At 38.2% G+C, this 13883-nt stretch overlaps 1 protein-coding gene across 3 annotated transcripts in view; it reads left to right on the top strand.

Moving 5' to 3' along the window:
• ulk4 (unc-51 like kinase 4) overlaps positions 1 to 13883 on the top strand; it is a 230948-nt gene that overhangs the window by 208702 nt on the left and 8363 nt on the right. The gene's annotated exons all lie outside the window — the stretch shown is intronic.

The raw sequence follows: 13883 nt of genomic DNA, 5'->3' as shown, positions 1-13883 counted from the left end.
CTAATATATCTATGGAGGTATTTTGTCATGTCAAATGTATTAATAATGCCATCAGAATGCAACCAAAGCACAGGATAGCAATAAGTAGATGGCTATAAATAATTGTAAATCATACAAAATAAATGCCATGGTGACTAGATTTTATACAGGTGTTAACTATAATGATTTTGTTAATGGTGATCAGCAACCAAATATTGATATTGTGGAAGTTACTGCCTTTTGCCTTGGCATGACTTCTCACTTTTTGCTGACAATACAAAGGCAGAGTACAGTAACTTTAAAATAGGGGTCAAAAGTCAAGTTTGAGCTCAAGATTTTTTTATGTACATAATTTTCATTACTAAAACATCTAATTGCCAGATTTCCAGTGTCCTACCTAAAATTAATTTGGCGGGACAACTAAAAATCTTTAAAGTCATTTTACTCAGTTCCACACTCTAGCGAGTTAAGGTCTTTTGCCTTTGTAGGGAAGCACTATCCTGTCAATATTTGGTGGCAAAAAGCCCAAAAACATGATTCTCATCATTATGATTTTCGTCTCCCCTGCTGTGACGAGCCCTGGACCACAAGGACACAAGTGTGGCTGCTGTTCTACATTCTCAATCAGTTCACAGAGTTGTTGGTGAGAACGAAAGGGGCGAACGAGGAGACAGCTAGAGACAGAGAAGGGACGGACGTAGGGAGACATTCCCTGAGATATACATCACACAATGCTCTCAGGGTAACAGAATGTGGCAGTGTGTATCGAGTGCATGAATAATGCAGAGGAAGGAGCAGGACAGTGGTGCTAGCAGACGCTCGCTCACACACAAACACATGCACACACTTTTGCACGGCAAGCTCCCACTCCTGGGACTCAGAGGCGTGCTCATTAGCTCTGCTGTGGCCACCCCTGCAGACTGGAGCCCCTCACAGCGTGACAGTAGCAACAATAGCCTCGTCGCTCAGCCCAGCTGCAGCATGAAAGAGTATTGACCCAGGTACGGTGCCTCGGGCCACCGGCCTCCGCTCACAAACACACATTTGCACACTCCTCCATGGGCAAAACTTGTTTTCGAAAGATGAACCGTCAGGGCTGGATACCACACTGCTGTGTCGAAGGTGTGAGCTGAATTGTCGATGAGGTTGGGAACAGGAAGGAGGAGTGACTTTGCTGTGATTGTCAATTTTCCTGTGCAGTTATTGGTGATCATCTTTCCTGCATTTGTTACTTGTGAGGATGTTATCCCCTTCATATTTATGTTAAAACTGCCCTACCCCACAGGCAGATCTTTCAAGGTTTCCTGGAGGTGAAGGGCGTCTAAGTTTCATCACCTAACCACCGGGGTGCCTCAGGGTTCAGTGTTGGGCTCCCTCCTCTTCTCGAAATACACTGCTTCACTTGGCACACTTGGTTTCTACCATCACTTGTACAATATTAGGACAGTCAGACCTGTCTGAATATACTTTGCAGCTCCTGGTCCAGGTGTTTGTCATCTCAAAACTGGAATCGTTCAACGACTTGTAAGCTGGATTTCCTAATCAAACAATGGCTAGCCAATGAAATAATCCCCATGATCATGGCAGCATGTCTAGTCTTCACTAGGGGTCCATGTATGTCTAGTCTTCGAGGGTCCATGTCACACTCCATTGGCTATCCACATAAAGCTGCCTGCATCAAATTCAAGACTGCAGTTTACAGCTGAACTTTGTGCTATTCTGGTATACATTGGATACAATTTCCTACTAAATCAATGTAATACTGATGAATCTAGCAGATCTTACTCCACTATAATATTAATGTTACTAGCCCTAACAACAATTGTACTGTTGTTCCTCACTGACCTTGTCCTAGTTTGACTTTGTAGGGTTCAGCATTGTCAATGTCATGTTCCATTTCCACCAACACCACAGCAAAGGCAAAACTGTATTGTTTCTCCATCTCTCCCTGCTCTCTCCATCCATTTTTATCTGTCCTCTATCCCATCTGTGCTATCTGCTCTGCATGGTGTCTGCAGTAAAAACAATGCTCTCCAGCTTTCTATTATCAGCATAGATCTGCATTATCTCACACAATTATCAGCTCCAGAAACAGCACACGCATTGTGATTTGAGTGTTGGTACGCTGCGTGCTGCACAGTTGCATAAAAGGTTTTTAATGCCTGAGGTTTCACTCCAGCTCAGGTGCGTGAGCTGAGTCTGAGGTGGTGTTAGTCTCTACAGTAGATACAGTACAAATAGCTAATATTTTTTGATTAATAGCCAGGACCTATAGACCTCATCTTAATTTGGGTGAAAGCCTCTGATTGGACAGGTTATCACATCAAGAGCAATGTCAAATTCAGTGTAATATCATGAAACCACCGTATATCCAGGATGTTTCCCTGCCTTCTGCCCGATACTCTGGGATAGGCTGCTGCATCCCTACATATCTTTGGAGAATGGAAGACTGGACTTTGAAACCTAACATGTAGTCTACCCTAGTCAGACCTTTGTCTAACAACATAAGCTGTGGTCCAAAGTGCAGTTTGTTCCAGCCAAGTCCAACTTAGACTGAAAAAGACTGGTTTACTGATATGCAATGCGACCAACCACAGGTTGATTTGTTTTTATATCTTGTTTATGAATAGGTTTATCAATTAGTTTCAAACAATGATGTGGCAGTATCAGAAAAAAAAAAACACTGGGTAATCATTCAATACTGTGGTATATAGAAGTACACTGGATAGTAGCTGTACCGTAGTACTACCACAATACTTTTTTTGTTAGGGAATTATGAACCTGCACTTTGCAAGCTGGAGGAACCAGTGTCTGTCTCTGTCTAAAATGTCTGTCTCTTTAAAAGTAATAAGTACATAATTTCATAAATATAACTTGAACACCATACACAGTTATGCATATATTTCCTAATACTTAGCATCTCAAACAAAACTAAGCTTATCTCTCAGAGATTTTATAATAATAACCTAATTCCACTAACTTTAGCAAATCCAAATATTTGTTCTTCCTCAAAAGTGTGCATAATATCAACCTGGTACATTAAACGCAACAAAGTGCTTTAAAGTTTTGTGTACAATGTGCATCAGGCGGTCAGTGAAGGGAATGTGGGTGGTGTGTGGATGTGCCATCTGAGGCTGAGACTACCTAATGTGTCAAATGTGGTAGAAGAGGCTAATCTGTCGTACTAAAAACTCTACAAACTGTCTTCTTTACAAAATTCTCTCTTTGAATTTGTCAAATCGAAATTGGATTGACCTAGATCCGGTATCATTATTATATAAAAGGCTCTAGCACACTAGTTCCGTTAAGAGGTGCAAGGCTCCAAATAAATGACACATTCTACACATATCCTTTCAAACATCACTCTTTCCTTCCGCTTCCCGCACCATACAGCAAGACAGGTCGACACTCTGCTGTCTTCGGAACATTCAGTAGGATGAAAGAGTGATGAACCGAAGCTGGTTTGACGTAAACCTGTGCGAGCATGGATTATTCAATCGGACAAACTTGTGAGTGATGGTTGGATGTTTTATGAATCCGACTGCTTTCACCACCGATGCAAAAAAGCTTTATATTTATGCAAATGATGCAAATTAATTTACATTGTTCTCTTTTTTTTCGGAGTGACAGAGAGCACTTATTCACACGCGAGTGGGCAAGTGACAAAGGGTTTCAATTAAAGCAAGAAAAACCAAGCTCACTCATCCATCTCTCACCCCAGCCATCAACAAAGGCCTTTTAATTAGTATTCATTAATTGCAGTGCTGTAAAATCTATGCATGCTCATTTTTATCAAGCCATCAAAGACCTCACTAATTGCCTCTATAATATCAGAAATAGATCCAGCACATGATGAAGGGATTTTCAAAGAACAGTACAAAGGCTAAAGAGGAAGAGGGCTCCATTTCATGCCCGGGCCACTCAAAAAAATGGGTCAGAATAGGAACAGTATATGTTCTGAGTAACCAGAGTGCTGTGTTTAAAAAGAAGAGTCAGTGCATGCTGTTTATGAGTCAGCAAAGACCACTGCAGATCAACATATTCCGAGGATGAGTAATGTTAGAGTTTTAATGAGAAAGTTGATGAATAAGAGTTAGGACCAAAAGATCTCAAGAAGTTTAATCAGAATTAGAGGTTTGTTTCTTTAAGTCCATTCGCTTGCAGGTAAAATTGACCAAATTTGCATATACCACAGGGGCATATGCCGCAGGGGTCTATTCTCGCACCCATTCTTTTTTCCCTGTATTTACTTCCTCTGGGCTCCATTTTCAGAAAGCATGGTGTATCATTTCACTGCTATGCAGATGATACACAAATTTGTTTGCCTCTGGAACGCAACAAAGATACTGCTCTGAAATCTCTTTTTGTATGCCTAGAAGAAGTAAAAATGTGGTTTTCTCAAAATTTCTTATCTCTGAATGAATCCAAAACCGAGGTTATAGTCTTTGGCCCCCATGACAACGTTATTAGCAGTAACATTGATCTGTATTACCTTTCTCCAACTTCATCTTGCATTAAAAACTTTGGTGTTTTTCTGGGATCAGAACCTCAAATTTGAAAAACAAATAAATGCGGTGATTAGTTCTTGTTTTTTCCAGCTACGTCTTCTCTCTAAGATCAAATCCTCTCTTTCTGAGAAAACCTTAGAGATTGCTGTCCATGCGCTCATTACATCGCGGTTGGATTATTGCAACTCTCTCTACTATGGCATGCCCAAACACTCTATTGCTCGTCTTCAATTATTACAGAATGCTACTGCAAAGTTCCTCAAAAGAAAACGTAAATTTGATCATGTTTCACCTATCTTAAAATCACTGCACTGGCTACCTGTGCATTTTGGAAATGAGTTTAAAATTCTTCTCTTTGTTTTTAAATCCATAAATAATCTGGCACCGAGCTATTTGTCCGAGCTTTTCTGTCCACACAATCCCACACGAAACCTGAGGTCTGGTGATCAGAAACTTTTGTCTGTCCCCAGATCACGGTTGAAGAATAGAGGAGACAGAGCCTTTGCTATTGCTGGCCCTAGGCTGTGGAACAGCCTTCCGGTTTACATCAGAGCGGCTCAATCTCTAACTGTTTTTAAATCCTCTCTTAAAACCTACTTTTTTTTCTTTAGCTTTTAATTCATTGTGAGCTTTTGTCATGAATGTGTGGTTATGTCCTTGTTCTGTATCCTGTGTAGTGTTCAGCACTTTGGTCAGCCCTGTTTGCTGTTTTTAAATGTGCTATATAAATAAATACAAACTTGAAACTTGATATACACGTTTAAAATTTAGTCTCTGCCTTTTGGGAAAACAAACCAAAAACATGATAACTCGCCCTGCACTTTACAACTTTTTGTCCAGTCAAATGCTAATTGCAAAGTATAGTAAATCATGACTGTTATGTAAATGAATATTGGCTATTAAATAAATGGACAAGCCCCTTGTTATGTCCCTCCCAACCTGTTTCAATTGGTAGATGTTAACTCAGGGCTGAAAATACGTTCTTCAGGTGGGGTCTGTAGACTGCTGATAAACTCTAGGAAGCTTCTTGCTTACGTTTTTGCCATTTTCTACAAGGATCTTTAATAAACATGCAGGTTAACATGAAGACTTCCAAAGTTTAATGTGGCTCCAAAGTACAACCTTCAGCCTTAGACATCAACAATACTAGAAATGTAATCTAGTTCATTAAATGTCTTGAAACAATCTAGTACTGTTTTTGTTTTGTTCATTTTATTTTTGATTACACATTTATTGTGGGACTTTCACCGTGTGGCACCAATAAATCATCCTTAAAACGTACCCAGTGGTTTCCCTCGTCGCTTCTGGCCTCCATCCGCCGGTGCAATCTTAACTGAAAGGTTTGGAAAAACTTGTTGAACTCTTTGTTCTGAACCACTCCATGAGCAACTGCATCTCTGTCTTAGCTCGTACTTTGCCAAGCAATTTTGGAACTTGTTTTGGTGTTTGTCTTCAACTCATGTTCTGCTAAATAAATACATGTAAATGTAATGGAAAAAGCTAGAGAATATATACAAAAGTATCTTGATACGGACATTGTACTGTGGTAAAACATTGTTTTGTGGATACACACATTACCATTCTTGCAGACATGTTTTTTTTCTTTGAAGTACATTGAAGTACCATGTAAATAACATGATGAATGTTATGTTCAATACTGTGGTATATAGAAGTACACTGTATAGTAGCTGTACTGTAGTACTACCACAATACTTTTTTTGTAAGGGAATAATGAACCTGCACTTTACAAGCTGGAGGAAACAACATTTACCCCCTGTCTCAGAGCACAGCTATACATTCAGAATGCTCTTTTGGCAGATGATACCCATCCTGCTTACACACGCATCATTAAAATCTGCCTCAAACTGTTTATCTTCTCATAGTCACCAATGTTTTTCCACTCAGGTCTGACGAGAGGTATTGTCTGAAGACAATGTGCATAAGTGTCTTAAAGCTCTTGTGTTGTTCTTACGTGATTATGCAGCCGCTGATGAAAGTGTGTGTTTGTGTGTGTGTGGGGGGGGCACGTGTTTGTGGGTTGTGGATTGATTGGGTTCATCTCCACATCCTCTCATCTTGTCCTCTTAACAGAATGGCGGGTCGTGCACTTGAGTGAGCGAGTGAAGGAACATTGGAGTCTCCCTTAAGACCCCATCTGAGAATCTGTTATACTAATATGCTAATAGGCATGTTAATTCAGTTGGTAATTACAAGGACTTGGGTGTACTGTTCCATGTCAGCCTTTGAAGTAGGGAAACTAGGAAACTGCTTGCATATTAAATGCGCAACAGAGCTTGTTTAGGTTCGGAGGAGGGAGTTGAAGAGAAAACGTTTGTTTTTCGTGATGTTTTCATATCAGTGTTAAAAATCTCTTTGTCAGAAGGCTCATCCTAAGTTCAGGGTTGGTAGCGACTATATCATTTTAGGGTGTGTTCACACCAGGGCTTAAAAACAGGGAAAAAATCAATCGGTTCACTCAGAGCAGAATCAATATTCTAATATTTCTGTTCTGCGTTCATTCTGTAACATTACAGTTCCGAAAACAGTTTTATTAGAAAAAATACTGGTTAATAACGTTATTTTTATTTCTCTTTTTGCCTATACTTTATACCAGAACTTGAATAGATCTAAACTACTATACTAAATAGCTTTGTACTAAAGTTTGACTCATACCTCGAGTGGATCCTCAAAATCAAAGCCTCATACAGTAGCTCCACCCGCCTCAATCGTGAATGAAGTCCTGCACACATTTTGGACACCATCTGTGCTTGTTTGCAGCTCAAGGGTAAATAAAGAACTGGTTCTTTGAATAAGTACAGCGTTTTCTTTATTAAAAAAACACAGGAGCTGAGAAGAGTTTCAGCCTGGTATTTGCCCTCTAATCGTCAATACAGCCTGTGCATAACACTTCGTCTTTTATACACAAGATTTTAGCCAAATGTATTAAACGACAGGAAAAACCTCAGCGCTCACATAGCTACAATAAACTTTGTAACATTTAAGTTGATGAAAACGTGATGCTGAACTTGCTGCCTCAGATGCAACCAAATCACATTCGCTGTTGGAATTAAGCTTGATTTTGGGGATATTTTACTCATATGATACTATTTTACCATGATACTAACTTTGGTGTTTAATTATTTTTTTAAAAAAATCCTGAATAGTAGTGGTTCTACATAAACTTTCAAAACACACACCACGCTGGATATAACCTGCCATTCATTTTCACAATACTTTAACGGTTGTTGAGATATCCTCTGAAAAACCCCTGAGATCCTCAGCTAATGCCAGTGACTTACCTATGATGACTTGACAGCTGAACGCGGGCATTTCACTCACGTTGGATGCGTCAACGTCCCATTTGCATTGGCCGTAGCCTACTATTTGAATTCATGATTGGTTGACTGCCAAATTAAAATATTAAACAGAACGATAAAATAACGTTATTAACTGGTTAATGGTCATTTAAAATAAGCGTTTCTGTTCAGAACGCTAGATTTCGTTTGTTTACACTGACTGCACATGTGTATTGTTACAGAGTTGAGCAGATGTTTTCAACTGATTTTCTATTAGAGTTGAGCGGCAAGCTTGCGATGTTCACCTATGTACGCTTGTGTCGTTTGTAAGGTAGTTGGAGCAGGTAGGTTGTTCCAAGCATCTTGGAAAAGTTTCCACAGTTGTTCTATGGATTGCTTCTGTCTCCTCTTGCAATCCCACTCTGACTTAGTGATGTCAGAATCAGAGCTCCATAGAGGCTACACCATCTGTTGTAGGACTTCACATGCATACAAATATCTCAATGGATTGTTACTCTTCTTTCAAAGGGAATGTGTTGAAATCTAGAATTGATGTAGGACACTAAAGCTACACTAAAGAGAGAAATAACCATCTTAAGAATAAGGTTTTATTTGTTTGCAGTTGATGCTTTACTTAACCCTAAAAGAAGAGTGCAAGAGTTATCCAAAGGATACGTTGCCCTATTAGCCAAAGTCATCAATATTTCTATCATTTATTTGATGCAAAAAAATATTTAATATGCAAAATATGCTGCATGTATGACATGTCAATTTCAACTTTCAACTTCAACTTTTTGAGCAATGTTGCTGGGCAATCTTACCGGTCGATTGTTGCTTGGGCACTTTCCCATTGAAAATGGGCAATAAATTTCTATCTGGATAATTTAGATCGGTCGTGGGCCCTGTGTCTCATCTGGTTGCCTGTTGACGGCAACATTGCCCAGCAATATTGCTCAAAAAGTTGCCCTGTGTATCATCACCTTAAAATTGAGGCATGTACATTTCTAGTATTTTTACACTGCTGAACTGTCTTGTCTTCAACCTCAGGGGTGGGCAATTCCAGTCCTTGAAAAGGTCCACTGTCCTGCAGGGTTTAGCTCCATCCCTAATCAATCTGCAAAAAAAAAAATCATTTGTGGAAAAATGTTGATTAGCACAAAAAATTCCCCATTAAAAAATAAAAATAAAGGTTATGGTGATGCACATATAATAGAAGTGATTGGGCCAGATTTTTTGATGGTATTAAAGCTCAAATGAGCTTTGATTTCTTTGAAAGCTCATGATTTTATAAAGTACTTATATTAGCTCTTTTGTTCAAACGTGTGTTATTTGAGCTCTAAAGCTGTTTAAGTCATCACAGAAAAGGTTAGTAACGTGACTTTTCCTCACTAAAATCATGTTAACATGCATATTGTTCATGTCTTGTGGCTATACTTTTGAGTGTTTCAACATTTATAGATTAGCCCCATTCACTACATTTTCATTGTAATCCAGTGTTGTGGAAAAGTGGAAATTAATTATTGTGGTAATTGACATTTCTACCACTAATGCTGTCATTTGAGCTCAACTTATATTCCTTTAAATGGCCAATTGTCGTTAAATTAATGACTTTTCATTATTTCACGCTGCAAATTGCTGTCAGTTTGAATGCTACAGTACTTTAGACCAGAATGACTGTCTGCAACTGATCAACTGTCATAAAAAGCCGAAGTGATTCAAGCTATCAGCAGAGTTTAGCTCTCACACATGCATATAACATTTCTTTCTCATTATATTTTTCCTCTGCCCTTGTCTCGATTACTCTTTCACTCACTGTATTTTGTCAGCTTCCATTGTTCATGTCACACTCCAACCTTTTGCATCTGATATGCAAGATTCTGTGTCCAACTCTGAGGATTATAGGCCAACAGCGGTCTTGCATTGAGTCAGACTGCTTCAGGTGTGTTGGGCACAGTGAATTACACAGAGGGGCTGTGAGTCTATCAGCTGCTGAGAAACCATTTCAGACGCTATTTAAAGCAGTTTCTTATAGGTGACTGTTCCAAAACATTCTCCTCATCTGCTATCTGGTGGACATTTGAGGGCGTTCCAGGGAGAGCTTGTTTGTGAGTCTTATGGCTTCTTTCAAATTATTTCCTGGCAAAAGGAAGGAGATTTTGTCAGAACAAAGCTTAATTTCCTGCCTGTCTATACTATGTTATATATATATATATATATAGATAGATAGATAGATAGATAGATAGATAGATAGATAGATAGATAGATAGATAGATAGATAGATAATTTGTAATTAAACAGTAAAGCATTGAAGATAATGGTATATAAAACGTGGCTTGGAGGAGGAAAAAATATCTGTGGTATAAAGAAGGAATATTAAGAATCAAGAAGAAAAGTCATAATATTGTACATAAAAGGTTTGAAAATAATTCAAAGCGACATTCGGTTATGATCTTAATTCAAAGCTTTACACACTGTGGAAACATTTGACAAGCCAAGGTTCTGGGGCCGAATTCACAAAATAATCTTAATGAAAGAAGAAATTTCGTAAGATAAATTCTAAGTTTGTAAGATACAATACAATTTATTCAATATTTTCTTCACAAATATTTTCTGAAAAACATTTTATTTATTTTTTCTTAAAAAGTAAATAGCAGGCGTTCGCTGATAAACTCAGTGTTTTTGCACCGCCAGAAGAAAATTCAGCTAATAATCATAATCACTATTTTCGCCACAACAGGCTTGACAGGAGTTCATGTGCTGTGTATTTTAAGTAGTTTATGTTGTTATTGTCTTGTTTTATCTGGTGTCAATCAAACATCATATGAAAACATGTGGCCATCTTCATGGTCATGACCAACCAAAGGTAATTAGTTTTAATATTAAAGTGTGTAATATAACTGTTTGTAAATGTAAAAGATCTGCAAAGTTTCAAAGTTCACAATAAATAAAGTTATTGTTTCCCAAATGAAAGAACTGATTCTTAAGTGCTGAAATGAGTCGTTAGTAATTCCAGTCTCACTTCCTGCCCAAATCTACTTAGGTTTGTAACAAATTTGCATAATAGCAGCCTAAAAAATCATATAAATTTTGCATATACAAAAATTGCATACAAATCGTTACCGTTCGTATCACTGTGTATCAAGCGCTTAGGAAGCCTCTGGAACTGAAATTCAGATATGGTAATGGGGTTTTGTTTAGTTTAGTTTGCTGTAAGCAGTAGACCAATCACAACAGACTGAACCATCTGACCAATCAGAGCAGAGGAAGCTCTCGTTTAGAGAGACTAAATCTTTATCGAATCATTACAGACACTGTGACAAAAGAGCTGATGCTGCAATCATATATATTATGAGAAAGTAATCCTTTAAAATAGCATAATGGGGCACTTTAAGTAAGGGATAATGTATAGCGAGGCGGTTGTTATAGCGAATAACAACCCCGACAGGCTGAACGGGCCCCCGACACGAAGCGTCGGGGTCTTGAATCAGCCTGAAGGGGTTGTTATTCGCTATAACAACCGCCTCGCTATACATTATCCCGCTTATTACATGGCTACCTACAAAATAAATAAATAATTTGACACAAATTATTGATTTAAAAAAGGAGTTTATTGATTTAAAAAGATTGTATTGCTTCCGCTAAAGAAAATAGTCCGTTCCGCGTCCATAGCAACGCTCTGTTTTTCATGGCAACGGTGTGTTATACTTCGCAGCGGTCTGTTATCAAGAAATAACAGACCACATTCTACATTGGAATTCAACCAAGCCATGTAATAACAGCAAATAAAACGTATGCGACGCATAAAAAAAACATAACGCTGAGTGTTGAACTGCTTCCTGTCTACTTGTGAAATTGTTGGCCAGAATAAGCTACAATGTGCACTAGACATTACAATCATCTGGTTGAATGAATGATCTTTTTATAATATAGTTTTAAAAATTCTATTTACTTAATATATACTTATACCTCTGTCAGCCCCATGGAAGAGCTGCATCTGTCAGTCAACAACAGTTGGAGTTGTTAACCAAATGGTAAACCTAAATGGTATTCGTCCATTCTAAATGGGTGAATTGGAGGTGCCTTGTGTATTGGGGAGCAGGGAAATCCAGGAAATAAAGACAAAATGACATGTTCAGCTGGGTAGATAACCCTGTTGCCTAGTAACGGGTGCATGTTGAGGTGGGCATGCGGGCTGGGGTGATGACATCAGAGATGAAGAGCACAGGCGTGTGAGACATCAGACTCTTCCGAAACGTAATAAAGCTTCCACCACCCTTCTTATCACGGACGACTCTTCATACTCAGGCGTGTTATCCTATTCCTCCATCAAGGCTTCTTCGAAATGTACAACAAAAACAAAACAAAAATGGCATATGTGTCCCTTAATGTCACAGGAGCTGTTTCAGATAGTATTAGTTCTTCAGAGACGGCTTTTGTGCACAAGCTGTCCCCCTGTTGTGTTTTGCCCGGTTGTTCTGGAAGTAAAGGGAGCATCTTCTGAACGAGTCATCACAATCTGTGGGCTCCTTCCTTAGATGTGGCTCAGCATGAAAGAGTGTGTGAAACATAAACACCCCAGACAAACTTCTGAAGTGCCAGTTGATCCCAGTCTGTTCGGGAACTTCAGCGAAGAGTCCGAACATGATAGTCTCAGTTTCACATCAGCTCTCTGTACTTCTAGGTAAATCTGTATAGTCTCTTCCTAGTAGCTTTTGTGGCTGGCTTACAGATTCCAAAATTAACTTTTTGCCAATGGTGGGTAAAGTGATTGATTTTTTTCCTTTATCTTTTTCATTTTAGTTGGTACATATTTACAGTAGGTGTTTAATTCCAACAATATACCAATTGGCAATATTTGCCACAAAATGTGATTTTCGTGTGTGTGTGTGTGTGTGTGTGTGTGTGTGTCAAGCCAAGTTACATTCATTTGTGTAGCGCTTTTGACAATACAGATTGTTTCAAAGCAGCTTTACAGTGATGATAGGAAATTAATGGAACAGAGATTGTTTTGGCTTTACAGCAGCTCTAGAATAAAGTTATTGTCCAGCTAAAGTAAGTTTTTGATTGATTCACTTCCTTTGTAAAGATCATTAGTTATTAACTTAGGGGCCGCTAACACGACACTGTTTCAACCGAAAACTTAAAATAAGAACAACGCTAAAAAGTATGTGGAATGGATTTGAGTTGGTGTTAAAACACTGTACAAACATTAAACACTTTAAATGTTAAATAAAAACACTTTATTAAAAGGATGTGAAGAGGAACAGAGGTGAGTGTGGGCTATAATACTGATTGCATTGGGATATGTGAATATAGGGTGAAGGGTTGTTTGGTGCAAAAAAAAGTTTTGTTCGTGTTAAAAATGATGGTATGTTTGTTATCTTGCTGTTATCTTGTTATCTTGCTATAGATATAAAATGGTATATATATATATGTATGTATGTGTATATGTATGTATATATATATATATTCGAGAACACAAACTCGAAATAGGTTACAATGTGCAAGTTTTTAAAAATTTTGATATCGTTATCTCCGTGTAAACTTCAAAAACGTGAATCTGTGAATATGGTGACGGCGTGCACATGCATATTACGTGTTTAGTCTATACGGATGCACATTTAAATAAATATTGAATTCACTATATATACACACACATATGCGTGTGTGTGTGTGTGTGTGTGTGGTCCTGGTAAACCCTACATTATGTGGACCAAATGTTCCCACAAATACAGTAATACCAGTACATTTGGACCTTGTTTGTAAAAATAAATAAAAATGTTGGTCCACATGAGAAAAACTTGACATGTTTTTTTTTTTTCACATGTATTTTGTATGAATTTTCTGTAATGAGTAAGGTTAGGGTTAAGGTATAGAATTTACAGTTTGTACAGTATAAAAATAATTATGTCTATGGAAAGTCCCCATAAAACATGGAAAACCCAACGTAGTAGTTTGTAGTAGTATGTGAGTTATGAAAGAAAAAGTTAAAAACAGCCTTCCTTATATCTCGTCCAAATGGTGCTCACTGCAGAGCCAAATGACATCCAGCTCCACCTCTCTGGACATGATGGGTGGAGATTAACCTAGTTCAGCTATT

This window comes from Abramis brama (genome assembly GCF_963993115.1).
Source record: "Abramis brama genome assembly, chromosome: 17".
Taxonomy (NCBI): domain Eukaryota; kingdom Metazoa; phylum Chordata; class Actinopteri; order Cypriniformes; family Leuciscidae; genus Abramis; species Abramis brama.
This window is presented reverse-complemented; position numbering and strand designations above follow the sequence as displayed.